This window comes from Telmatherina bonti (assembly GCF_933228915.1).
Source record: "Telmatherina bonti genome assembly, chromosome: 5".
Lineage (NCBI taxonomy): Eukaryota > Metazoa > Chordata > Actinopteri > Atheriniformes > Telmatherinidae > Telmatherina > Telmatherina bonti.
In genome coordinates this window covers 41,875,978-41,903,555 of record NC_136623.1, presented here as the reverse complement: position 1 = coordinate 41,903,555, position 27,578 = coordinate 41,875,978, and the positions used below count along the sequence as shown (strand labels likewise).

Genomic DNA, 27,578 nt, shown 5'->3' with positions numbered 1-27,578 from the left:
ATTGCCTTACCCCCCTTAGCACCTGCGCCCGGACGGCCGTACACGGGCAATCCCTTTGAATGGGGTAAAGGGAGGGTTTTTGGACACCACAAAACTTTGCTTGCCGCAGCCCCCGAAGGTCCTAAAAATCTAACGAGGGGTCTACGCCTGCGTCTCGCTGCCGCGCAACGTGTTGGTCCTCGACCGCACCCGAGGGTCGAACGGTCAGGGAATTAAAAATGAAAAACTGCGTCCCGACCGTCTTCAGCAGCGCGCAAAATACCCCAAGGGGCATACTTCCAAAGGGCTCAGAGATGGACGCTTTGACACCCCCCAATACCTCCCATTCAATTTTCGGGGTGGACGCCGGAGCCCACTTGCAATCCCCCCTTACTGCCAGGTCAAAGGGATTGGAAGTGGACAGTTTGTCCACTTCCAATCCCTTTTAATGGCAATACAAAGGGATTGCCGGTGGACATTTCGTACACTGGCAATCCCTTTTAAAGGTGGAAATCTCCCTCAAATCAATAGAACGGGACCACTAGTGTACAAAGTGTCCACCTGCAATCCTTTTTTAATGGTGGAAATCAATGCGACTATGAATGGATGATTGGAAGTGGACACTTTGTCCACTTTCAATCCCTCTCTATTCAAAGTCGGATGGCTTTCCACCATTGAAAGGGATTGAAATTGGACAAAGTGTCCACTTCCAATCCCTTCTGTTTGTGGAAATGACCTCAAACTTAATAGAAAGGGATTGGAAGTGGACAAAGTGTGAAAACCACCTCGTCGAACCGTGCATAAAATGTATTGAGCTCAGTTACAAACTGCACTGGGTCAGTTACTGTGTGAGCAACTGGCTTGGACTCACACCCTGTCAGTGTCTGTACTTTTGGAAATGCCTGTTTTGTGTTCATGATTGAGAACTCAGTTTCTAACATATTCTTATATTTAAGTTTTGCCTTCAACACCTCATTTTTGATGTTACGGTTTGCCAGTTTGACGGCAGGCCAATTCTTTTCCCTGAAGGCTTTCTCTTTCTCTTTAAGACTATGAGTCAACTGAGGAGTGACCCAAGGCTTAGTGTTTAAAAACTTCCTTATTGTTTTAATAGGAATAGTCTGTGATAACAGAGGCTGTATCATCAATATTACTTCCCTGAAAAACTTCCCAAACTGTACAAGCCAGCGAGCCCTGAAGACGTGCAATGGCCTCCCCAGACCACTGCGGGGCGGTGTAGCACTCCGGTCGCTGTCTCTTGAGTTCCTGCTTGTAGAGCGGAAGTAGAATCATGATGTTGTGATCCGCAGTCCCGAGCGGTGGATGTGAGCAGACACGGAAAGCATCTGCGATGTTGCCGTAGCATAAATCCAATATGTTTTCCCGTCTGGTCGGAATGTTCACATACTGTTGGAATGATGGTAAAACACTGTTCAGCCGGCAGTTGTTAAACTCTCCCACAATAAACAGCGGAGCTCCCGGATACTTGGCTAGCATGTCATTAGCTTCACCGGCTATCAGCTCGGCTGATGTGTTGGTGTTAGCACTTGGAGGGACATAAACACAGCTTATCACAACAGCAGGGAACTCCCTGGGCAGATAGAAAGGACGGAGGGACACAGTCAAGGTTTCCCGATCGGGTGTACATGCCTTACGATGGACTTTGATGTTAGTACACCATTTGTCATTGATGTATAAGCACACACCTCTGCCACATTTCTTCCCTGCCTGCTCAGTCCTGTCAGATCGGATCATAGTGAAATTATCCAGGCTAACTTCAGAGTCACTGATTGACTGATCAAGCCACGTTTATGTGAGGGCAATAATACAGATGTCCCGAAAAGCCCTCTCTAGCCGGCACCTGGCATGGAGCAGATCCATTTTGTTACGGAGTGACCGGACATTTGACAATATTATAGAAGGAAGAGGTGGCTTAAATGGACGTCTTCGAATCCGACACCAAACACCCCCACGTCTCCCCCTTTTCCTTGGTCGTATCTCCGGAGGCAGGGTCACGGCAGGCTTGATGTTACTCAGCAAAGATGACCGGTGTTGTAGGAGCTCCTCGCGGCTATAGGTGAGTAGCCTGCTGCTGTCATCTCTCACATGTGCGAGGTTTCCCCAGATCAGCCATCCCAGGAGAATTATGGCAATGATTATAGCTTTGCCTTGATGGATCATTTTAGCCAAGTGTGATTCATCACAAAAACACAAAAACACGTGGACAAACAATCAAACAGAGCGCCTGTCATGCTGTCGCAGCCGAGCATGCGCCATAGTGGAACCTTTTAGCAGAGTTTCTCTCCATACAAAGTGTCCACTGGCAATCCCTTATAATGGCAATAGAAAGGGATTGCCATTGTACAAACTGTCCAATGGCAATCCCTTTTAATGGTCATAGAAAGGGATTGGAAGTGGACACTTTGTCCACTTTCAATCCCTCTCTATTCAAAGTCGGATGGCTTTCCACCATTGAAAGGGATTGAAATTGGACAAAGTGTCCACTTCCAATCCCTTCTGTTTGTGGAAATAACCTCAAACTTAATAGAAAGGGATTGAAAGTGGACAAAGTGTCCACTTGTAATCCCTTTTAATGGTGGAAATCCATCCGACCATGAATGGAGAGGGATTGCCATTGTACAAAGTGTCCAATGGCAATCCCTTTTAATGGCAATAGAAAGGGATTGGAAGTGGACACTTTGTCCACTTTCAATCCCTCTCTATTCAAAGTCGGATGGCTTTCCACCATTAAAAGGGATTGAAATTGGACAAAGTGTCCACTTCCAATCCCTTCTGTTTGTGAAAATAACCTGAAACTTAATAGAAAGGGATTGAAAGTGGACAAAGTGTCCACTTGTAATCCCTTTTAATGGTGGAAATCCATCCGACTATGAATGGGGGGGGGGATTGCCATTGTACAAAGTGTCCATTGGCAATCCCTTATAATGGAAAATCCATCCGACTATGAACCACTTCCAATCCCTTCTGTTTGTGGAAATAACCTCACACTCAATAGAAAGGGGTTGAAAGTGGACAAAGTGTCCACTTGCAATCCCTTTCAATGGTGGAAATCCATCCGACTATGAATGGAGAGGGATCGCCATTGTACAAAGTGTCCATTTCCAATCCCTTATAATGGAAAGGGATTGCAAGTGGACAAAGTGTCCACTTGCAATCCCTTTCAACGGTGGAAATCCATCCGACTATGAACAGAGAAGGATTGACATTGTACAACGTGTCCATTGGCAATCCCTTATAATGGCAATAGAAAGGGATTGGAAGTGGACACTTTGTCCACTTTCAATCCCTCTCTATTCAAAGTCGGATGGCTTTCCACCATTGAAAGGGATTGAAATTGGACAAATTGTCCACTTCCAAGCCCTTCTGTTTGTGGAAATAACCTCAAACTTAATAGAAAGGGATTGGAATTGGACAAAGTGTCCACTTGTAATCCCTTCTGATAGTGGAAATCATGCTTAAACTTAACAGAAAGGGATTGCCATTGTACAAAGTGTCCAATGGCAATCCCTTATAATGGTAATAGAAAGTGATTGCCATTGTACAAAGTGTCCACTTGCAATCCCTTTTGATGGTGGAAATCCATCCGACAATGAATAGAAAGGGATTGGAATTGTACAGTGTCCACTTGCAATCCCTCATTATTGGAGCCCAGGGATGCATACTGGACAGAGGCTTTTTCTCAGTGAAAGTAGGTCCCATGTTGCTGGTTTTCACAGGGCAACCTGGTGGAGCTCTACCGAGTCTATCCTGTGAGTTTCAGCCTTCTAGGACATCATATGGCCGAGAAACAGCCACTGTCCACAAGGCCACCCTGGCTCCCAATGCATAGGGATTGGAAGTGGACAGAAACAGACCCTTTCTCTTACCCTGCTTCCATCTGGTCCCTGGTTGGTCTAGAGACCCCAAATTTGGCACTGGGACTCTACTATGTACCTGTGTCCTCCTGTATGAGTTTCATTGAGTTTGGACAACTTTAAAAATTTGACCCTTGTAAGGACCTTGTGAGGACCTCAGCACTTGGTGAATATTGGGTCAATTTTTCAAAGTGTTCTGATTTCCTTGTAACTTTGACCACATTCCCTGCACACTAAATGGAGTGTATTGTCCAGATTACAGCTCTCCAGAAGTAAAGGGGACAGAATGGGACACTGGTAAGGGTAACTGTCCAAATCTGTCCACTTCCAATCCCTTAGTATTGGGGCCCAGGGGTGCCAAATGGACAGAGGCTATTTCTCAGTCACAGTTAGTCCTATGTTGCTGGGATTCACAGGGCATGTTCAGTCACCTTAAAGGAGCTGTCCTGTGAGTTTCAGCCTCCTAGGACCATGTATGGCTGAGAAACAGCCACTGTCCACATGGCCACCCTGGCCCCCAATACTAAGGGATTGGAAGTGGATGGAAATTGAACGTTTTCCTTTACCACGCTCCCATCTGGTCCCTGATTGTCCAACCTGCCTCAAAACTGGCATTCATGCCTTCCAACAGGCCCTCTTCCTCCTACCCGAGTTTGGTCCAGTTTGGACAACGTTGAAAATTTGGTCCCTTTCATGGGCCCCTGACCATGTCCCGACACGGTCCGAAATCGTCAACTTTTTCAATTTGGACGAGACTTTGCACGCCGGTAGGGCATGCTACCAGGACCCCCGTGTCCAAATTTCAGCATCCTAGGCCCAAAGGTGAGCCCCTGGAGGCCGGGGGCCCGTGCCCGGTGAAAGGGATTGAAAGTGGACACTTTGGACATTTCCAATCCCTTTGACTGGACAGGGGGTGAAAATGTTACAAGTGTTGACTGAGAGTGTCCATTGGCAATCCCTTTGCACTGGTGGAGTGTGTTTTTCCCTCTCATTTCCCCCAGGAACGCGTCACAGTCACCGCTCCGCCTCGGTCGCGATACGCGTCCTTTCAGCATGACGCGGAAGCATTTTGGGCCCTCTGGGACCTTCCTCTGTCACCCCGTGCCACCTGGTGACGGCTGCCGGAAGCAGGGACCCACAGCTCCGACGGGGGCCCCGCGGGAAGCCGTCCATTTGCCATGCCAAAAACATGGGGCGTCTTGGTAAGGCAAAATCCCATGTTAAGGGATTGGAAGTGGACACGTCTGCGGTTTTCCCAAAAATGCCTGAAACCGGGCCAAAACCCATTTCTCGCGCCCCAGGGCCCACCTGTCGAAAGCTGGAAGCGCGGGAGCCTTAGGGGAGCTACTTTCGTTCAGAAGCCTCGCGGCTGAAATCGAGCGACGGGAGATTGCTCCCCGGGTGCCCCCGAGCGCCCGGTGCGATTTCGGGCCCGTCCGGGCACAGGACGCGGGCTTAGCGGGGCTTAATTGGATGCTGGGGTCAAAAGGTCAACCCTAGTTAAAAGGGATTGGAAGTGGGACGAAGCGTCCGTTGGCAATCCCTTTTCATGGGCCCGGGGTCCCGATTTGGACGGGCCGCGGATCGGTCCCCTGTGCCCACGGAGGGCTCAGAATCGAACCCCCACCTAGCCCGAGCGCCCACTACCACCATGCCGAGTTTGGCTGGGATCGGACAACGTCGAATTTTTGGCGCCCTGCCAACCCTAAGGCCTGAAACGGCCTTTTCCCCCCACCAGGCCGAAAATCAACATTTGTCGAAACGGCTCGGCGTCAGAGGGGATCGTTCCCCTGGCCCCTCGGGCACCCTCCTCCAGATATCGGCGCACAGGGACCCCACGGGACCCCGCGGGAGGGAGGTAAGGGTTCCCATGCAAAGGGATTGCAAACCGACACTTGTCCGTTTCGGCTCACAATGGGAAGGGTCTGACGGTGGACGATCGTCCGCTTTCAATCCCTCCAAATGGTACTTCCCTTACCGGTCTCCCGCGGGGGCCCCGCCGGGGCCAGAGGGTCGGCGAGCGAGCGAACGGGCGCGCCTGCGCGGAAGGGGCTGCGCGCCCGTGGGGTCCCCGGGGCCCTAGGACCACGTTTTGGCAAAAGTTCTTCCAATGGGTCAGGAGGTACGCGGGTGGCGTCGGGGGGGCCTTTTTGAGCACGCGGAGAAAAAAAGTAATTTTTGAGGGCCCCGGACCCCGGCCCTCGGGGGCCCCCGTGGGGCCCTGACGGCGAGCTTCGGGCTCCGCGCGCCGTTTGGGGCGCCGCCGGCGTCGGGACCCCGCGGGACCCCGTGGAAGAGAGGCGACGTTTCCCATGCAAAGGGATTGCAAACGAACAGGCGTACGTTCGCCTCAGAATGGGAAGGGTCTGACGGTGGACGGTTGTCCACCGGCAATCCCCCGAATGGTACTTCCCTCACCGGTCTGCCGCGGGGCTCCCGCGGGGACCAGAGGGTCCCGGAGCGAACAGGCGCACCTCTCCGGTCCCCTCTGCGTGCCTGCGGGGTCCCCGGGGCCCTCGGGGCACCTTTTGGCAAAAGTTCTTTCAACGGGTCCGCGGGCGCCGTCGGGGGCGTCTCCCGGGCCGGGGGTTCGCCGGTCGCGTCGGGGGGCCTTTTCGGGCACGCGGACCAAAAAGTCGTTTTTGAGGCGCCCGGGCTCCGCTCCGCCCGTCGGGGGGCCCCGCTGGCGAGTTTGAGGCTCCAGGCGCCGTTTGGGGCGTTTCCGGGGTCGGGCCTCCCCGTGGACGAAAAGGCCTCGAAGTGGACGGGGTAAGGAAAGCGGGCCCCCGGAACCCATTGGAGGGACCTGAAGTGTACGGAAAGGCCTCTTCGTGGACACGGTGTAGCAAGAGCGCCATCCTGAGGCGCAGTTCCGCCGGCACGGCCCTGTCGACGGGGCTACTTCGTGGACAGTCAAAAGGCTCGCCAACGGACGATTTTCTTCGTGACATTGAAAGTGTCATGACTTTCCGTACAATGGCAAGACCTTCCCATTCAAAAATCGTCCAAAAGTAGGCCCTTTCCCTATCTTCTGATAAAACCAGAAGTCGTTGGTTCAGCTCAATGGCAGGGAAGGGCCTGTTGGCCTAATGATGATCATTCATAGCTATTCCGATCTCAGAGAGTTGTGACTTTTCTTGTGCACTGCCCGATACTCATCTCTTCTGTTGGAAACATTCCTTATTCCCGTGTTTAAGGACATATTCCCAGTATGATTATTTGTGTGTGTGAAAGCATCTTGTCCTGCAAAGCCTTTCCCAACCTAAAGGAGAAAAATACATTTGTCAGGTCAGTGCAGGACTTGCATTTCCTTTGGAATCTGTAGCATTCCCTGAAGGTTAATAAGGCTGACTCTGTTTTCTACAGTCCTCCAATTAAGAACCTTACAATTGACGACAGATCACCAGCTCCTTCTAGCCGACTCAGGCTTCTTCACAGCTTGGATCGGGTTGTCAGTGACCGGGTTAGGCGCTTCTCTGATGATGATCAATGCCAAAAGAGAGGATGAACCCCTCCTTGATGGTGTGGATGTACTTAAGTCCAAGGTCGCCACTCTCATTTTTTAATCCAGCCTTGAATATTCTTTTAATTTGTTGTTACCCAATGGTGAAAAGTCACTTTCCTGCACCTTCTGCTTGGTTACAGCAGGTGTGTCCACAGGTTTAAACCAGGTCTCGGGTACACACACCCCTCTCAGTTACTGCTGGAACCAACTAAGGCTTTGATTTTACATTTTGCTTTTGAGAAGAGTGAAGTAAAAATGACTTCATTAATCCCAAAAGAGGAAATTCATCTGTCTGACTGCTCATTAAGCATTTTTAGAAGAGTTAAAATCTGAATCTCTCCATGCTGCATTGAACAGAGAGCAGCCGTCCACCTCCACCATGTTTAGATCCATCAAGGTGTCATGAAGTGGATGATTTGAGATGCAGAATACTATTAGTGTACATCTCTCCACCACCCCACACTCCTCAGTAAATCCATCAGGCATACATGACTGAAGTAATGTTTGAATTTCATAAAGTCATGAAGTTGTTATAACAAGTTCCTCAACGTCTATCCTAGCATCCATGTCACAGAGAACGTCTTATTGTATTAAAATGTGATTTTAATGTGTATAGATATATGTAAATGTATACTATATGTAGCTACTAAAGTTTAAAAAATATTTAACATAGAGAGAACATAAACCAAGGAGTATAAATACAAGAAAAATGAGGAACAGGTAAACTGAATGAGTAAAACAAAGCAGGTGTGCTAATGAACAGGAAGCAAAATGGGCAACAATGCCCAGAGGAACTAAACTGCCAGATAAAACAGGAAACCTGAACTAAAGAGACAACACAAACATGATATCATGACATATCTCCAGGATCAAACTTAGGCACCTTTGCTGTAGATGTTGTGGCTTCAGAATGTAACCTCTTCCATGTCCTTGTTTTTAGACAGAACAGAACAGCTTCTGATCAGACACTGAGTGGGACTGGATTGATTGTTCCATTGAAACTGTGCTTGCATACTCCTCTCTCTGTGGTGGATATTGATCAAATATCCTCTCTTCTCAGTGACCCAAACCAACCATCAAGGGTAAACTGCCAAACACAGTGAAACACAACTGGTTGATTGGATACTTATTAACTTACAGGACAACTATGTTTACAGGGGCTAAACTGTTAAGCGGTATGAACGATGGTATGAACGATGATGATGAATGATGATATGAACATATCCAGCTTTCCCCTGTTATTGTGTCCTTGTGCATTATGTTTCACCATCCTTGCCTCCAGTGTTGGCCTGTGTTGGTCTTTTGGATTGTTGCCATAGATTAGCTGCCTTGTTTCTGTCTCTGATGATCTGATGACCTGCTCCAGGTCATCTGTGGCTTCTCATATATTTTATCATCACCAGGTATAAATAAATAATGGACTCAATGTTATGTGCTTTAAGTGTCATGATAAAGACTTTACAATCTAATACTGTCACAAGGCAGCAGTGGTGGAAACCCAAAGGAAACTGACAAGGCAGGAAGTGGAATTTTGCTGGAACAAGGTTTTTATAATACAATAAACCAAAAAGGAAGCACAGACAAGACATTGCATGGCAATGAATTGTCAAATGTGAACTAAAAACCAAGTTGTATCCTCAGAGTACACCAAACAGGAATTGGTGGAGTAAGTGAGCTAAATGATCTGGAGTACAAATGAACAGGAAGTGGAAAGCTAAACAGAATACTGTAAGGAGTTAGAATGTTGTGATGTGAGACTCAGTGAAACTTGACAGAATCAACATGGCGCACTACTGAAACAAACTCTTTACAGTCTGACAAACAGAACAACAGAGGGAAAATAAATTCAGAAATGAAAAAAAAAGAAAAGAAGAAAAACAAGTTTGATATTCCAAACCAAAACAAACCTGCGGAGGAGGATCCCTCCGCGGAAGAGGAGCTTCTGATTAGAGACTCACAACTAATTATATTTATATATATATATTTATATATATTTATATATATATATATATATATATATATAAAAATCAGAAAACGTCTAGAGTATTTCTATATTTCAATGATGGAATTGTAAACAGTAATTTGAACATCCTGGGGAAAAGCAGGTAACTTTTGAAAGTATTTGTAGCATATTTTAATGATTATTCAAACTGCATCGATTGACTATATGTTGGAAGCAACTGTTTGGGGACCTCATCTTTTATTTTTGTTTTAGGAATTATGACTTCTGAAACCACAAAGCTTGATGAACTTCTCCGAGAAGCACATACCCTGGTCGAAGAACTAAAGACAGCAGTGGTAATGTGATGTTTACACATATATATATATATATATATATATATATATACATATACACACACACACACACACACACACACACACACACACACACACGATTGTCTGAAATGTGTAGTCAAAGAAAAACTGTTTATAAATACTGTATTTTACAAAAAAAAAAAAAAAAAAAAATCGATGGCACTAAACAGTCAAATACTGTACAAATATAGTACTTTGGGCTAATCTGATTTGACCTCTGTGCTGCCCTTTTCACGAAGTGAAGATGAAAACAGTTTAGTCCATGTCCCCTTGGGATTTGAATAGATTAAAGTTGTTCTGTAGTGTGCTTACATGAATTGTTTTGATTGTGTGTCCATTCTTAGGGAAGCAATAAAAAAAGGAGATCAAAACCATTTCACTGGAGACGACGAGGTGAGGATGGCAGTATCATTCCCAGAACTATCAAGTCAACTTCGTCAAACTCGCATGGTTAGTGGCTTATGCCTGGCTTTCACTAATATAAAAAATATCTTTGTTGAGTCGACAATTGAGGGTTTTTTCCCCTCTTGGTACTTGTGAGTCTCTAATCAGGACAAGCTAGAGGAATTTCACAGCAGTTTGAAGACAGGGCTAAAAATATTTGTAGTCAACAGACTTAATGAGTCACCATTAAATTCTGGTTGACACTGTCCTGTTCTGATGACATGTTTAACATGGAACTTTATTTTAACAGTGAGAAAATCTAGATCAGTCATGCCCAGTGCTCCAGAAGAACATTCTGTAGAAAAGCCGGATGAGCAAGAGACAAAACTAGATAAGTAGCAAACAATTTTTTCCAACTTGTTTCCTATAGATTCTCATAACCTTTGGCACTATCTGGCCATAATATGTATTTTTAAATGCACAACTACACAAATGATGCAACCATATTGTTTCATAGACTGCCAAAGAGGGGATACTACATTGTTTTTAAACATATTTAGATGAATAGTGATGGATGCCCAGAAGCAAAAACCACAAAAATTATGGCTATGGAGATGCTTGTTGGCATCAATTATACTCAAATGCTTTCTGTTACAATAACCGTTATAGTGGGTGTATTTCAGATCTCATTTGTGTTTTTTAGGCAACACATTTTATTTTCACCATTTTTAACACAATACATTAATTTATATCTGCAGTTGTCAAAGTGAATATTTTAGGTTTTTGCCATTTTAATTAGTGGCACCACAATACTTGAAGGTGACATACCACATATTTTGCCTTCAGTGAGTCTTGTACACTCATGCCATTGTAATATTTATTTGGCTTCAATTGTGATTTTGATATAATTGTGGGTTATTATTTAGCTTTATTAATGTATTTGTCTTCTTTTCAAACAGACTCTGTCTTTAAAGAGCTGGAGAAACTGCTCAGTGACCGAAATGTTTGCGATTCCACCCCTGACAGCAGCCAGTGACTGGAAACGTCAGAACACTGCTTCATCTGAGAGATGGAAGGAAGCCAGACCTCAGCTCCTAGACAAACATGCCAGCAGACAGAAGCTGTAATTAGATGTTCTGAATGTATGCCGATGCAATATTATTGCAGTGATTGTGATGTAATTTAGCATGAGACCAAAGCACTACGCAGTTGGACATCCAGGATCAATGGCTTCCACATGCCTCTCCCCCCAACAGTTGTGGTGAGGGGCAAAAGGGGCATTATTCACATCAAACATGTGGTAGGATATTTATACTTTGTGTGTGCGCCAATCAAACTTTTGTGTATGCCTTAAAATGTAAAATCTTTTTTCCTCAGTATTTTTTTTCCACGTGGTTTTGTACAGTAGTAACTATCTAATTGGGGTCATATATATACTTTATTGGGAAAAGATGTGAAAATCAAAACTTGTGAATCTCTCCAACATAACCACTTTTGGTTTAAATGACAGTCTTGCAGGAGTTTTTATTCTTTAGGACTGCTGGAACAAAGAATGTTGTGACAACCTCATGAAGCTGGTTAAAAATAACTACATACTAAAGTTATGTTAAAACATTATTGCATACTGAGTAGTGCACATTGTTAGATATATGCAGAGGAGGAAATTGTGTGTACCTGCACATAGGTTCTTTCTAGTTAAAGATAAAATCATATCTAAAGTCTTGGTATTTATAAATTCCTGATCTTCTACAGCGAGAATATTACCTGTGGAATTGCCAGAGCAAATCTGTGATTGTGCTTCAGCGAGTGTCCCTGTCATTCCTGGAAGGCCTGTGGTGTTTGGCAACATGAAAGGTAACTCCATGAACAACCTTAATTCAACTCTGTCTTGACACCTTTTTTGTGTGAATTTAGTCATAAATACCATAATTTCTGTTTTTATTCGGACGTTATGCTGCACTGTGGAAGCTGCTCTGCAAGCTGGACACCAACATTACATGATGTTCAGATCAGCGGTTACTGGCTGGCTTCTATTCATTTCTGCACACTATTTAATGTCGCAGTTTTTCGTGGTTTTAAAGAGATGAAGTTGGCAGCACCAAGTAACTCTCGTCTGACCTTCATACGATTCCTTGAAGCTCAAACAAAAGAGGTGTGTTGTGTCGGGTGTGTTGACAGTGTACACGGAAAACGTTCCAATCACTTTCAATCCTTTAATTATTACTGTCAAGTATAAATATTGGCTTAACAAATCTTTCAACAAATCATTTTAACAGACTGGAAGAGTGTGCTCTGACACTTTCTACAAGAGCTTCATGGAGTGGCTGATTGTGTCTGACATGGTAGACAAGTTGTGTTTGGAGGAGACCTGTCCAGCCTGTACGCCACTAATGTTGGCCGTGTCTGTAGATGGAAACCGGAAGCTTCACCGCTTTAGAAAGGAAGCACAGGAAGTTTAGACTTGTGTTTCTGTTTATGTCCATTTGCATATTCATTTCAAATTAAAGTTCTAAAGTTTATGACTGTCCCGGCTATTATTTTTGACATTCATGCTCTCTAGGGCCGCGGAACAGGGTTACTTTGAAGGTGTGCTTATCTGCCGAGATGACGAAGTAGCAGCATTCATGGAGGACATACAACAGATGTAAGGGCTCTAACAGGTTCTTTCCATACCAAGTCATCATTTGGAGTTGCATCCAACAAATACTCATTGATGAATTTGGCATTGATAATACGAGTGTGTCTTTTTTTTGTCCCCATTTAAGGTGCAAGGAAAGGGGGTTTGTGGCAAATCACAACTGAAAGCTGCCAAAGAGACCTCAAGTAAGACAAGTAGCTCCAGCCTCGATGAGCAGGTAGCTTTTACAGGTGTCTTGTGTTAATGTCACATTGTCTGGCTGTTTATTTTGTCATAAATATTTGAAAATGATTGAATTTAATTTGTATTGTACTTTAAATACATATTTCTTCTAACAATGTAGATTGTGGTGTCCTACTTCAGTTGTCCAATAATAATATTAGCCTTATGTAGACTTATCTGAATAATGTTAAAGATTCCATTTTGGCTCAGGGTCTTAAAGTAGCTGTTTGTCGCCATGGTATTATTCTCCCTGCCTTGAATATGTACAGATCCACGTATTTTCACTACAGATCCGCGTATTTTCACTACAGATCCGCGTATTTTCACTACAGATCCACGTATTTTCACTACAGATCCAGTTATTAACTATTCTTCAGTGTGTTGCCGTAACGTTGCTATTAGTCAGCTTTATACTGGCGCAGACATTTTCCTAATGTGTTAACCACCATGGAACCAAGTGTGTCACCTCCTCCTCCTCCTCCTCCTCCTCCTGACACTGGTCCTCCTCCTCCTGCCGCCGCAGGCGGCCTCCTCCTCCTCCTGCCGCCGCAGGCGGCCTCCTCCTCCTCCTCCTGTATTCCAGCAGCCATTTGACTGTTTAATCTGTAATTTTCATGTAACACATTGAAGAACTTTTATGAAGACGGGAACTGTTGGAACAGCCGATTGATAGATTTATCTATCTTGAGATATAAAAACCAGCACAATATTAAGTGGGCGTGGCCTGGTGAAACTTCTATAATCCATATTATATTCATAGGATATTGATTCAAATTTCATATTAATTCGAATTTCATAGCAAATTGGTTCATAAAGATACCCTTTCTTCATATTTCAAATATAAGTGACAGCTGAACTACTATTTAAGTAACCATATCTGTGATGTTGTAATGAGTTACCGTGAGGATCCGTACACACACACACACACACACACACACACACACACACACAGGGAGTTCTGGACAAATGACCGGTTTATTGGTGGAGGAGTATGAACAGTAAGAATGTCCATGGACATTCTGTTGGGCGAGATGACATAGCCCAGAAACGATATAGAACTTCGGTGGAACTCACACTTCTCTGCTTTTACAAAAAGGTTATTCTGTAAGAGACGGAGGACAGTGCGGACATGGCTCTGGTGCGTGGGGAGATCTTTGGAAAAAATCAAAATGTCATCAAGATAAACAAAAACATATAGTCCAACCATATCTCTGAGATCATCATTAATTAGGGACTGAAAAACTGCAGGAGCATTAGTTAGGCCAAAAGGCATGACAAGGTACTCGTAGTGCCCTGTGGGTGTATTGAATGCAGTCTTCCACTCATCTCCCTCTTTGATGCGGATGAGGTGATAGGCATTCCTGAGATCCAGCTTGGTGAAGATGGTGGCACCCTGAATGAGATCAAACGCAGTGTTCATAAGGGGAAGAGGATAACGGTTCTTTATAGTTATGTCATTTAGTCCTCTGTGGTCAATGCACGGTCTTAGAGTTCCATCCTTCTTTCCTACAAAAAAACCCCTGCAGCAGCAGGAGATGAAGAGGAGCGTATTATTCCAGTCTTAAGTGCCCCTTCAATGTACTCCTTCATGGCATGAGTCTCAGGTCCTGACAAGGAGTATAAACGGCCCTTGGGAGGGAAGGTACCGGGTAAAAGATCAATGGAGCAGTCATAGGGACGATGTGGAGGAAGAGAAGTTGCCAAGTGCTTGTTGAATACCTGCTTGAGGTCGTGATACTCAGGAGGAACCTTAGAAAGATCTGGGTAGGTCTCCTGACAAACTGGTTCAGCGGAGGGTGAATTAGCCGTTAGAAGACATGTGGAATAACAAGAGGATGACCAGCTCAGGACCTCACTTGTCCTCCAATCAATGTGCGGATTGTGGTGAAGCAGCCAAGAAGCACCAAGAATAATGGGTAGCTCAGGGGAATGGATGACAAGGAAGGATACCATCTCCTGGTGATTTCCTCCAACAATGAACTTGAGAGGCGCAGTCTCTTCCGTGATCTGGTGCAACACATGACCATCAAGTGCAAATACTTTCTGCTTCTTAGAGGTGGGTAGTAATGGAATGTTAAGAGATCTTGCCAAGCCCGCATCAATGAATTCCGTATCAGGCCCAGAATCGATACATGCCATAACCTGCTTAGGAAGACCATTTATGAGGAGTTGTGCCTGTAATGAGACTAAAGAGGATTTCACCAACTTCTGACTCAGTAGGAACCTCCTCTCTCCTACTGAGTCCGGTCTTTTAATGGACACCGGTGAACCAGGTGCCCGCTCTCTCCGCAATAGAAGCACAATCCCTCCTTTGAACGTCATGCCCTCTCTTGTGGTGTCAGGCGGGTCCGTCCAATCTGCATGGGAACCACTGGGTCCCCTACTGGAGCTGGAACTACAGGAGATTGTGCCAGGGGATTACATTGTGACACGGGCCTTGGTTCAGTGCGAAGGCTGTTAGAGGTTCGGCTCCTCTCCACTCTGCGTTCGTGAAGCCTCTGATCGATCCTGGAGGAGAGCATCTCCAGCTGGTCCAGACATCTCGGAGCTTCCCGGGTAGCCAGTTCGTCCTTAATCTCCTCATTAAGTCCTTGATAGAAAGCGTCACACAACGCCTCATCATTCCAGCGGCTTTCTGCTGAGAGAGTATGGAAATCTATTATATAGTCAGTAACCCGCCTCTTGCCTTGCTTTAGAGCTAACAGACCCCGGGCAGCCTCTCTCTCAGGTGGAACTGGGTCAAAGACTCTGATGAGCTCCCTTGTGAAGTCCTTGTAATTATAGCAGATGAGCGAGTCTCTCTGCCATTCAGCCGTTCCCCACAGCTTGGCTTTCCCTGAAAAAAGTGAAACCATATAGGCAATCCTAGCCCGTTCTGACGGGAAGGAAGAGGGCTGCAATTCAAAATGGATCTCACACTGGGTTATGAAGGGCCGACACTGACTCCGCTCACCTGAAAATACCTCTGGAGGAGTCAGACGTGGGTCATGGCAAGGTGAGACTTGGCAAAGAGACGATGATCCAGTAGCTTGGACAGAGGCACCTTCCAGTGGAGCTGCAACTGAGGAGAGGTTAGATAACATAGTCATCATGTCCTGCATGCTTGATTCCAGTTTGGTGATGGACTTCTCAACACATGAGCGCCACTCCTGTGTGGACGATGGATCCATGTTGGCCAGATAATACTGTAATAAGTTTCCCTGAGGATCCTTAATACAGCCACACACAGGGAGTTCTGGACAAATGACCAGTTTATTGGTGGAGGAGTATGAACAGAAGATCAGTCCAGGGGAGTGGTCTGCAGAAGAAACCAGGCAACAGCTGGGAGGTAAACAGGATGGCAAAATACTCGTCCAGGCAACGACAAGGCTCAGAGATCCAAAGACAGGCAGGGTCGGTAACCAGAAGATCCGAAAGGTAGCGGTGTCCGTCGAGGGCAAGGCAAGGAGGGTAATCCAGGGGCATGAAGCAGAGGGTCGGCAACTGAGGAACAATCCGTAGAACGCTGGAACACAACTAGACATAGGTCTGATTATTATCTGGCAGAGAAGGAGGGATTGGAGGGAGCTTAAGTAGGCAGTGAGAGAAAAGGAAACCAGGTGAACGGAATGAGGTAGCAGAGGCAATTAGGAAGCCAGCAGGTGGATCGAGTAACCAATGATGAGCGCCGGGAGATCAGGGTGGCAAAAACATGACAGATGTGAAAAGGGAAATATGCTCCTGAAATAAATATATTGTATCCAAACCATCCGTAAAAACACGGCGTTAGCAGGAAGTCAATGATTGATACCAAGAGCAGCCAATAGGAGGGGGAGAAAGTATGGAGGGAAAAAACACACGAGGAAGACTGCAAATGTTGAAGTCTGAGTAAAATGCTTTGTCTCGCGCTGATAAGACTGTAAAACTTTCAGTTATTTGGTGTCGGCTGCATTGCTAGATGTTTAAAATAAAACAAACTGTAGTCTGTAGCTGCTTAACTTAATGTCCACTTCACATCATCACTGCAGTCACCGCTGGGCCGTCTGATGGGGCCAGTTTTCCAATTCTAGCAGAAAACATACCTTATTTCTCCATCTTAATTACATTTAATCCGGCTTACCTGGGGGTATGACATATGAAGTTTTGTCTTTGAAAAATAAATGCTGCCTGTACTGACAGACATTATCTTTTATAGTATACAATCAATATTGCATTTCATAATCAGAATCCAAGCTGAAAACATCCAAATTTCTCATTCAGCGTGTTCTATTTGACATACTTAAGTCCATGCTCCATCATATTTCCCTTATTTGTGCCTTACAGCCAGTCAGGCGGTATTGCAGTAAATTTATGGTATTTATCAGTGAACCACTAGAGAATAGTAAATTCAGCTCCCAGCTGATGATGTTAAATTTCCAGTCATGTCGACAGCTCAAAGCACTTTACCCTGCATGGCTCCTTCACTCAGTCACACAGTTGTACCCCAATCGGCACATTGGGGTAATCCAGGGTGCCCTGTTTTGACATAGGACACTTGGGTCAGGGAAAGCCTGGGATCAATGCCCTGTTGGAAGACAACTGCTCTTACACCACAGCTACAGCCTGATAACTGATGATGACCTGATGAAGATGGCTTGTCTGTCTGTGGATTCACACCAGAGAAGAATACTTGGTTTGATGCATTTCAACAAGCAGTGTTGGATTCCTGTGGATAGAATAGTAATGCGTGATTGAAACTTTTGTCTTTATTTAGCACATACTTTAAAATAAACAGTACTATTACAACAATTTAAAAAAAGTGACTTATTTTTTAAAATGTGACGACAAACTTAAAAACAATTAAAAGAACAAAGTAAAACGTTAAGGAATAAAAAGAAGCTAACAACAACCAAGGCAAGTACAAACAGTAGACAGGTCTGTTCCAGGTCATCAGAGGAGTCGTTCCATCTCATGTGGCTGAAAGAAAGGCGACACTTGCTTTACTTTTACTTAGAGCTTGGGTGGATGAGCCAGTCAGCAATCAGGATCATAATAATATTGGATTTGTGATTTAAAATGACTGACATACACTTTGGACATGGCAACCACTTAACGTTCAGCTCCCTTTTACCCTGAAACACAAACAATGGTGAAGTGATCCAGAAACAAAAGCATGCTTGCTTGCTGTACAACTCTACATTGATCTTTTTCTGTGTGTTGTATGAAAGTTATGTTTTAATTTGGCTGTTTGTTATGTTCTATTCTGGTACGCAGTCATCTGACAGATGTTTTTATCCAAAGCAACTTCCATGTGACAAGTGATCGATTAACCCAAGATGAGTGGGAGGAAGCCAGAGTACCTGGTGAGAACCCACTCCCCACCCCCCAGAAAAAGCTTCAACAACCAACCGTCTTGCTGTGAGGCCGCAGTGCTAACCACTCTGCCATCATGCTGGGAATGGACACTTCACTGGAGATATGTGGAACCCTTATCCTCCTGAGGTTTATAGCATATACAGTATGTATCAATATTTGTCATGTTAAAAAAAAAGCGTGTTGTGTTCAACTAAAAATAATTCTAAATGCAACTTACATTTTGAATCCTTCGTGACAGAACTTTTGTGTATGGAAAGCTTTCCTTATTGTCATGGTCTGACCAGAATTAGAGAAAAGCAACTGTTTTTAATCCATCAGTCCAGTTCAGGGTAGTGGGAAGCTGAAGTCTATCCCAGCAATCAGCAACAGTCCATCACATGACAAACAGAGAGGCAATAAACCAGACACACTCACCCCTGGCCTTATTCAGACAGTTAACCTAACATGCATGTTCGGATGATCGGAGGAATCCGGAATACCCAGAGAAACCCAGGCATGGGGGGAACATGCAAACGTCACACAGAAAGGCCGCTGTTCGAACCTCTCCAAGCCAGGGCTCAAACCAGCGAGCTTTCTGTGAAGCTTCAGTGCTAACCACTATTCCTCCGTGTAGGCCATGAAGAATTTAACCATCATTCCTTAACATGATAAACATTACCTTCTGGGTTCACTCTGCGACCTTGTTTGATGCCACCTAAACAATTAAAACAAAGGCAGATAATTATTTTAATGTAGCCTGTTATGAGGTTCATACCAACAACATGCATCATGTATGATTCTGAAAAAATACACAGTTGTTTGTTGCTTTTATGGGGTTTTTATGAGATCTTACCTTTCTGCTCCAGCTGAGGGGTGGGTAATGCTGGAGAAGATGTAGAAGTTGGGGGAAACAGGCAAGGTAAGCATGAAGACGGCAAAGCCACGTGACGTGTTGTAGCTGCAGGATCCGGCGTACAGGCAGGGAAAAACGGCTGTAACACTGAAAACCAGAAGCTGGAGAGGGTTCTGACTCTGTGGTTGGTGTTGCAGTTCCAGACCCTGTGCACAATTTAATAAAGTAAATAAACTGTACAAATAAAAAAAAAAAATCAAAAATATGACCAAAATCAGGACATAAAGTAATGAGTCTTTACTCTGCACTTGACAAAGATCCTGGTGTGAAAGTGTCTGTTGGTTAAAGTGCTACACTACAGGACTGAACAAAAACAGGCAACATTTAGTGTGACAACTGGGACTTTTTTTCCCACTGCTGGGCAGCTGCAGGGGATAAAGAGGAGAAGTTTTTCTTAACATACAGAAAGTTAGTTAAGGTTCGGTTAGGTTAGAAAACAGACGTAGGCGTAGGAGGGATATATAGCAGAAGTTTGGAAAGACTGCCTTCGTCAGAGTGCTGACTCATGTAGTTTCTGCTGTGATCCTGCAACATCTGTCCTCCTTGTGCCAGCAGACAGTTCCACTACTCTACAGCTGTAAAGCAAACAGGCCTCTTCAGGCTGCACAGCGCCTGCATCAGGTCGGCTTAGCTGATGCAACAATGTTGGCTCGTTAATTCAGACACATCGTACACACTGTACGTCTCAGATATGCCTGTATGAGTTCAGCATTAAGACCCAAACATCCAAAAACAAGCAACCACATTATGAATAATTACACGTGAGCACTCCTGCTTAGCTGCATTTATGTAGATCTAGATAGGTGTATATCTATACAGATCTACACAGAGCCGTTACGGCGTCGCCTACCTGACAAGATGCTCTGCAAGTATAAACAAGCTTTAAAGCTAAGCAGCATATTAAAAACCATTGTGTCTGTGTACGCAGCGGCATAGTACACACAGACTACACACTTCCACACACTCATGAGGTCTCACCTGTGTGCTCTGCTGGACAGCACACCTTTCCAGAATACAATGTAGGAGGTGGGGCACCTGGAGGTGGAGGGGGTTCTGAGGCCATCATGGGGGTTACAGTTTCAGAGTCTAGTGGACAGCACCACATGCAAAAGAAATTCTTTATTATTCATCTGAGTGAGGTCTAAAGTAAGTCAGTCATCGTCATGTACTTGTAACGGCACAGGAGATGGGACCCAGAGGACACAGAAGACCTCAGGACTGGTTACTGGTTTTATTGACAATAACGGGGGACAAGGAAGCAGGAGGCTACGGCAAGGACGGCTTGAAGTCCTCCTTGAGGACCCCGACTGTGTCCTGCTGGGGATGACAGGAGGGTTGGTGAAAGACGGCACACAGGGAGAATCCAACTCCAGGAAAAAATGCCCAAGAAGGAAGAAAGGGAGTTCCTCTCACCCAAGGTGATTGGGGGTTTGTCCAGAATCCAAGGTCCAGTCCAAGGTCCAGAATCCAAAGTCCAGTCCAAGGTCCAGTCCAAGGTCCAGAATCCAAAGTCCAGTCCAAGGTCCAGAATCCAAGGTCCAGAATCCAAAGTCCAGAATCCAAAGTCCAGTCCAAGGTCCAGTCCAAGGTCCAGAATCCAAAGTCCAGTCCAAGGTCCAGAATCCAAGGTCCAGTCCAAGGTCCAGTCCAAGGTCCAGAATCCAAAGTCCAGTCCAAGGTCCAGTCCAAAGTCCAGTCCAAGGTCCAGAATCCAAAGTCCAGTCCAAGGTCCAGTCCAAGGTCCAGTCCAAAGTCCAGAATCCAAAGTACAGTCCAAGGTCCAGTCCAAGGTCCAGAATCCAAGGTCCAGTCCAAAGTCCAGTCCAAAGTCCAGTCCAAGGTCCAGAATCCAAAGTCCAGAGTCCAAGGTCCAGTCCAAAGTCCAGTCCAAGGTCCAGAATCCAAAGTCCAGTCCAAGGTCCAGAATCCAAAGTCCAGAATCCAAAGTCCAGTCCAAGGTCCAGTCCAAGGTCCAGTCCAAGGTCCAGAATCCAAAGTCCAGTCCAAGGTCCAGAATCCAAGGTCCAGTCCAAGGTCCAGTCCAAGGTCCAGAATCCAAAGTCCAGTCCAAGGTCCAGTCCAAAGTCCAGTCCAAGGTCCAGAATCCAAAGTCCAGTCCAAGGTCCAGTCCAAGGTCCAGTCCAAAGTCCAGAATCCAAAGTACAGTCCAAGGTCCAGTCCAAGGTCCAGAATCCAAGGTCCAGTCCAAAGTCCAGTCCAAAGTCCAGTCCAAGGTCCAGAATCCAAAGTCCAGAGTCCAAGGTCCAGTCCAAAGTCCAGTCCAAGGTCCAGAATCCAAAGTCCAGTCCAAGGTCCAGAATCCAAAGTCCAGTCCAAAGTCCAGTCCAAGGTCCAGTCCAAGGTCCAGTCCAAAGTCCAGTCCAAGGTCCAGTCCAAGGTCCAGTCCAAGGTCCAGAATCCAAAGTCCAGTCCAAGGTCCAGAATCCAAAGTCCAGTCCAAGGTCCAGTCCAAAGTCCAGTCCAAGGTCCAGAATCCAAAGTCCAGTCCAAGGTCCAGAATCCAAAGTCCAGTCCAAAGTCCAGTCCAAGGTCCAGTCCAAGGTCCAGAATCCAAAGTCCAGTCCAAGGTCCAGAATCCAAAGTCCAGAATCCAAAGTCCAGAATCCAAAGTCCAGTCCAAGGTCCAGTCCAAAGTCCAGTCCAAGGTCCAGTCCAAGGTCCAGTCCAAGGTCCAGAATCCAAAGTCCAGTCCAAAGTCCAGTCCAAAGTCCAGTCCAAGGTCCAGTCCAAAGTCCAGTCCAAGGTCCAGTCCAAGGTCCAGAATCCAAAGTCCAGTCCAAGGTCCAGTCCAAGGTCCAGAATCCAAAGTCCAGTCCAAGGTCCAGTCCAAGGTCCATACACCGAGTAGCAATCCGAGGGGAAGAGGCAAGAGGAAAAACTCTGGGCGGGCAGGTTCTCGGGAGAAGGGGGAACAGGGCAGGAATACCGGGGTAATCTAGTGTTCACAGAAGGCTGGCAGCGAACAGAGAGAATCTGACGATCTGGCAACAACAATCCTGAGCCGGCTGCTTAAATAGCAGGAGGCCCAGGTGGAGATCATCAGCTCATCAGCACAGGAGGGTGCCTTCAGAGACGACTGGGAAAAACCATGACGTGTACTCACCCTCACCACGAGGTGCTGAGAGGACAGGACTTCTTCCATTCTGCTCTACATAAAGAGGCGGGGTCCCTCTTTCCCTGCTGGATGCAGGCGGATCGGTCCTTCTGCATCCAACCGACTAGATGACTCAACCTGAGACTGTTAGCAAACATTGATCTAAGTCATTTGTGTAAAGTGTAACTAGTCTTTATCTTCCTCCTGCACATCAGTCTGTTTGTGGAAACAAGAGACTAGCTTGTGATATGAACAAAGTAATGAGTGTGAAGCAGTGTGTTTACATGCCTGCGGACATCCAACCATAGACACTGCAAACGCAGACCTCCTTTGTAAAGCTGGTTTTGAAAAACTAAGAGTAGCAACAAAATAACACTTCATGTGGAATGATCACCACTCTATTAGCGGTCCTATTCCAGAAACTGATGATGACTTTGGGTCGTTTAGTGGGGACAGAAAAAGATGTTATGAGTTCTAGACCATAATACTCACACCTTGTCTCCCAACCACTGACTTTGTGATGATTTAAGCAGTCCAAAAATATTTTTCAATGACTTGAAGCTGTTTCATACTTAAAAAGCTAAGATGCATCCTTCTTGTTTACACCATGGTCAGTCACAATTCTAACGACACCTGCCGTGCATTATTTTTGTACATAGCACACGTTAAATTAATGTAACATCACACCGTTCCGGGGCGTCACCATAGCAACCAGTTAATCAGCTGGTTTTGACAAGTGAATGAGAGAAACGCGCTGTAGCTGGACAACGGTTGTTTAGCATAAAAATTACATGGAGGCCAACATGAAATAGTTGCTATACTTTAGCATAATAAACATATAATAATATACTTTAGCTAAATAATACGTTATTAAATGTTTACTGTGCAAGGTATAAGTGGTATAAGTGGATTAAACAACTCGGACTGGTGCATCTGTGGACTCGTCGTGGTGTTCTAGACTCCGCATCGTGCAATATAACCATCTAATGCGTGGCTCCTTATTGTTTAATCCTTTCCTATAAAACAGTTAAATGTTTATTACATTTGAAAATATTTACATCAATACAAATTCTGTGGACTAACCTTTAACAAGATTCTCATAAAGGCTTTTTAAAAGCTTCACGGTGTCCTTCTCTTTTTCTGTTTCCACCTCTATGCCGTCCAGGAAGCCGCAGGAGGAGGAATTCTTCTTCTCGCACCCAGATATGAAAACAGGATTTAAACCTGCCATCTTCAACTTGTGAATCTGCAAAAAAAAAAAAAGATTTCTTTTCAAAATAAATCAAAATAAAATGCAGTAAGTACTGGTGTTAGTGGCTGACATACTCTAAACTCCTCTGGTGTCTTGACTGTGCAAACATTTTTCCCAAAAACAGGTTGGAAATTGAGGTCATGTTTACAGATTTTCAATCGTTCAAAGATTTTGGAAAATCAACAGAACAGCCCTCAGGGAGTATGAAAGATTGTTTTGTTTTTTTCCCCCAATTTTAATTTTGTCTGAATAACACTACCATGAAGAGAAATTACCCAAAACCTCAGTCGTCAATGCTACTCAAGTAAAAACACAATTAGACTAAGAAATTAAAAAAAATATTTAACAAAATATATTTCTGAGATGTCTTTGGATTTGATCGTCACACAGATTGTCTTATTACATTTAAAGTTAGATATTTTAGGACATCAGACTCAGAGAAAGCCATGAGAGGCAAATGATTGAAAAAAAATGGATTACATCTTCATTTCAGTGTGACTGTTAAACATAAAGGCTTCATATCTGATTTTGACTTTCCTTTTGTATTAAGAATGACATATTTAAGACACGGGGGAGCTGGAGCCTGTCCCAGCAGGAACACCCTGGACGGCTCGCCAGCACATCGCAGGGCCACACAGAGACACACAACCACTCACACTCACTCCTAGGGGCGATGTAGAGTAACCAGTTAACCTGACATCATGTCTTTGGATGGTGGGAGGAAGCCGGAGAACCCGGAGAGAACCCACGCAAACACGGGGAGAACATGCAAACTTCCACGCAACCCTGAATTGGATTAAGCGGTTCAGAAAATGAATGAATGAATATTTAATACACATGTCAAGAGAATTATAGTACCTTACATATGAATCATATGTCATAGTTTAAAATTTGTACAGTTAACATGCAGAATCCACAAGTTTGCAAAGGTTTCCTCCAGTCTTTAGATCTCCCCCCCCCGGATTTGCTGCATGCAAGGTATGCATTTCTTCAGTGTCGACCCCGACAAACACAAAACAAACATTAGCTTTATAACAAATACAGACTATACTACAGACATTTCAATTGTCCTCCTTTGTCAGCATTAAATTAGTCCTTGTACATCTTACAAACAAATCAATCAGTAAATTCAGTCCGTCCTGAGGTTGAAGAATTGACCTTCAGGACAATTCGGTTTCTAAAGAAAATCGAGGGGCAGATGCTGTTTGATTTGGAAATTACCTGTGAAAATAAATAAATTAGTAAACGTAATTACACAACATCAAATTAATTACCTTTCCCAGCCTATTTCTTTCTTTATTCATTCATTCATTTTTGTTGCTTTACCACTGGAAGTTGTCCTACATGGTTTTCAGTTGGTGAATCTGGAGATGTTCATTAATCACTCCTTTTTAGCAAAGGCAGAAGTACTCGCGTCAAAATCTTTCTAAACGTTTTGTTGTTCTATTTAGTTAGTTATTATTTTAGCGACCTATATATTGTGTATTTTATTTATATAAAAAAATAAAGTAAATACTTACGTTTGAAGACAACAGAAGAAAAATCCAGTGTCGGGAATACCACGTGACATCCGGCTAAACGTATTCATTTTAGGAAAAAACAGTAAATATGGTATTCATTCACAAAAAGTGCAAATTAAGTGATACGTCTAAAAACCGATGACTGTTTCTGTGTCTAAATATTTCCACTAAAAATAAAGGGGGGGGGGGGGCTGCTCAGGAATTTCCATCTGTTACTTTTCGTATGCATTTACACGCGTGATTTGTGAGCAGCCTGTTATTCTCCATGAGATTTCTTCTCTGCCCCCCCCCCTCGCATAAAATGGCCCATCACAGCTTCCTCTGCCTTTATTACCTGCCTCAGGATTCTGCAGGAAACTGCTCTCTACAAATGTTTAAACATTCTTACCGACTTTTTTAATTCTGTGTGTCAAAGAGAAAAAATGTACGAGGCAAAAAACAAAAGAACGTGTGATGAATAAAAGATTTTTATTGAGGAAGACCAATTTTTTCTACTTTCATGAGGTAAAGTTTCTCCAAGCTTCACATTTTACCGCAGTCTACTCGATGCTTTCTTCCTGCGGAACCCGACGTGGAGACAAAGTTTCATTTCTGCTCAAATCTTCATCTTTCTGGAGGAGAAGGTGCGAGTCAGGTCTTCACGGCGGATACGGAAACCTTCATCTCAGAAAATCCGTCCAGCCTCTCTGGCCGGTCAGACTGATCCGCAGGACTCTGGCCGGTCAGACTGATCCGCAGGACTCTGGCCGGTCAGACTGATCCGCAGGACTCTGGCCGGTCAGACTCCGATCCGCAGGACTCTGGCCGGTCAGACTGATCCGCAGGACTCTGGCCGGTCAGACTGATCCGCAGGACTCTGGCCGGTCAGACTGATCCGCAGGACTCTGGCCGGTCAGACTCCGATCCGCAGGACTCTGGCCGGTCAGACTGATCCGCAGGACTCTGGCCGGTCAGACTCCGATCCGCAGGACTCTGGCCGGTCAGACTGATCCGCAGGACTCTGGCCGGTCAGACTCCGATCCGCAGGACTCTGGCCGGTCAGACTGATCCGCAGGACTCTGGCCGGTCAGACTGATCCGCAGGACTCTGGCCGGTCAGACTCCGATCCGCAGGACTCTGGCCGGTCAGACTGATCCGCAGGACTCTGGCCGGTCAGACTGATCCGCAGGACTCTGGCCGGTCAGACTGATCCGCAGGACTCTGGCCGGTCAGACTGATCCGCAGGACTCTGGCCGGTCAGACTGATCCGCAGGACTCTGGCCGGTCAGACTGATCCGCAGGACTCTGGCCGGTCAGACTCTCGCCGGCAGGGTCGCTTTGTAAAGGCACGCCTTGTCCTTCATGTCGGCTTTGCTTGGTCATGGTGAGATATATCTCTGCAACAGAGCGTTTTATTTCTTGATCTTTTCAGAAGAACCCCGGCTCGTTTAATATCGCTCTCATTTTCCATCCAGATCATCTTCGGCCTTTTCTCTGACACTCTCCACCGCCGGTCGCTCAGACGGTTTCTGCCTTTTAAGCTTTCTGTATTGACAAGAGGACAGAGAAATGTTTCCTTTTAAAAGATTGAAAGCAATCTGGCTCAGAGCCTGGAGAAAGTCTGCTGAGCAGGATCTCTGATACAGAGCTCTGAGTAAAGCTGACGATCTATAAATGTTCTGTTTTACTGTTTTGGGGAACGGAAGCGCTGTTCAGCTGGCTGTCAGGTCCGTGCCTCTCTCTGGTGGCATCTTCGAAGCTTTGCAGAAAAATGGCTCTTTGTGATGGGAAAACTAGATGAATATTATTTCCATCTGTAATTTATCCCGAGGATTTTTGAAAAGCACCATATAGTTTGTGTTTAAGCTGATCGTGCAGCTGTGTTTACCCAGCATAAACACACTCATATTGCTATGGTGTCGAAACTGGGTGAAGATTTCTTGCACACCAGGATGTTCAGAAGCCTGGAACATGACATCGTCCAGAATAAGCAGGTGTGACAGATCGGGAGGAAACAATTCGGGCTCCTCTAAAGAACTGTGTAGACCTTTAACACCGCCAAGCGGGTCATTTTTACCTCCTTGGCTTTTCAACACTTATCTCTCTGTTAAAATAAAAACCCTATTTCTCCAAATTCATTACTTTTCCTGAAATGGGTCCAATGAACTTAGGGAATTTTGGTGAGTGTGTGATCACAACAAAAAGAAATCTGAGCATAAATACCTAGAACCGCCAACGGGGTCATTTCTCCCGCCTAAAGAAATGCATTGTTTTCATCTGTCACAGGTTTATCGCGCCACGCCCATTCCGGTTGCTTGGTAACGCACGTGAGTTTGACAGCTGTCAAAGAGTGAGTAAAAGGGTTTTATGATCGCTGAATTTGAGAAATGGATAAATACAAGAGATATATGAATGACAAAGAAGCTTGGTCATTATTTCAGGAACTGAGTGACGGTGCAGGAATCAGTCGCTGGAGAAAGTTGTGATCCGTCTCCTTTACCTGATAACGAGTCATCTAGTGAGGAAGAGCTGATCACACATCGTCACATCACACGTCGTGTTTGTAT

At 45.1% G+C, this 27,578-nt stretch overlaps 1 long non-coding RNA gene across 2 annotated transcripts; it reads left to right on the top strand.

The window, feature by feature from the left end:
- Positions 1 to 1,306: 1,306 nt before the first annotated feature.
- On the top strand, positions 1,307 to 23,464 carry LOC306755729. Of its 2 annotated transcripts, XR_013771307.1 has the most exons (10): positions 1,307 to 2,056; positions 9,575 to 9,657; positions 10,020 to 10,125; positions 10,370 to 11,359; positions 11,812 to 11,913; positions 12,123 to 12,211; positions 12,336 to 12,703; positions 12,825 to 12,914; positions 18,179 to 18,395; positions 23,426 to 23,464. It is a non-coding gene; the product is annotated as an uncharacterized lncRNA (long non-coding RNA). The 2 variants fall into 2 exon arrangements; XR_013771306.1 differs by lacking the exon at positions 12,123 to 12,211 and having other exon boundaries at positions 12,620 to 12,703.
- Positions 23,465 to 27,578: the final 4,114 nt, after the last annotated feature.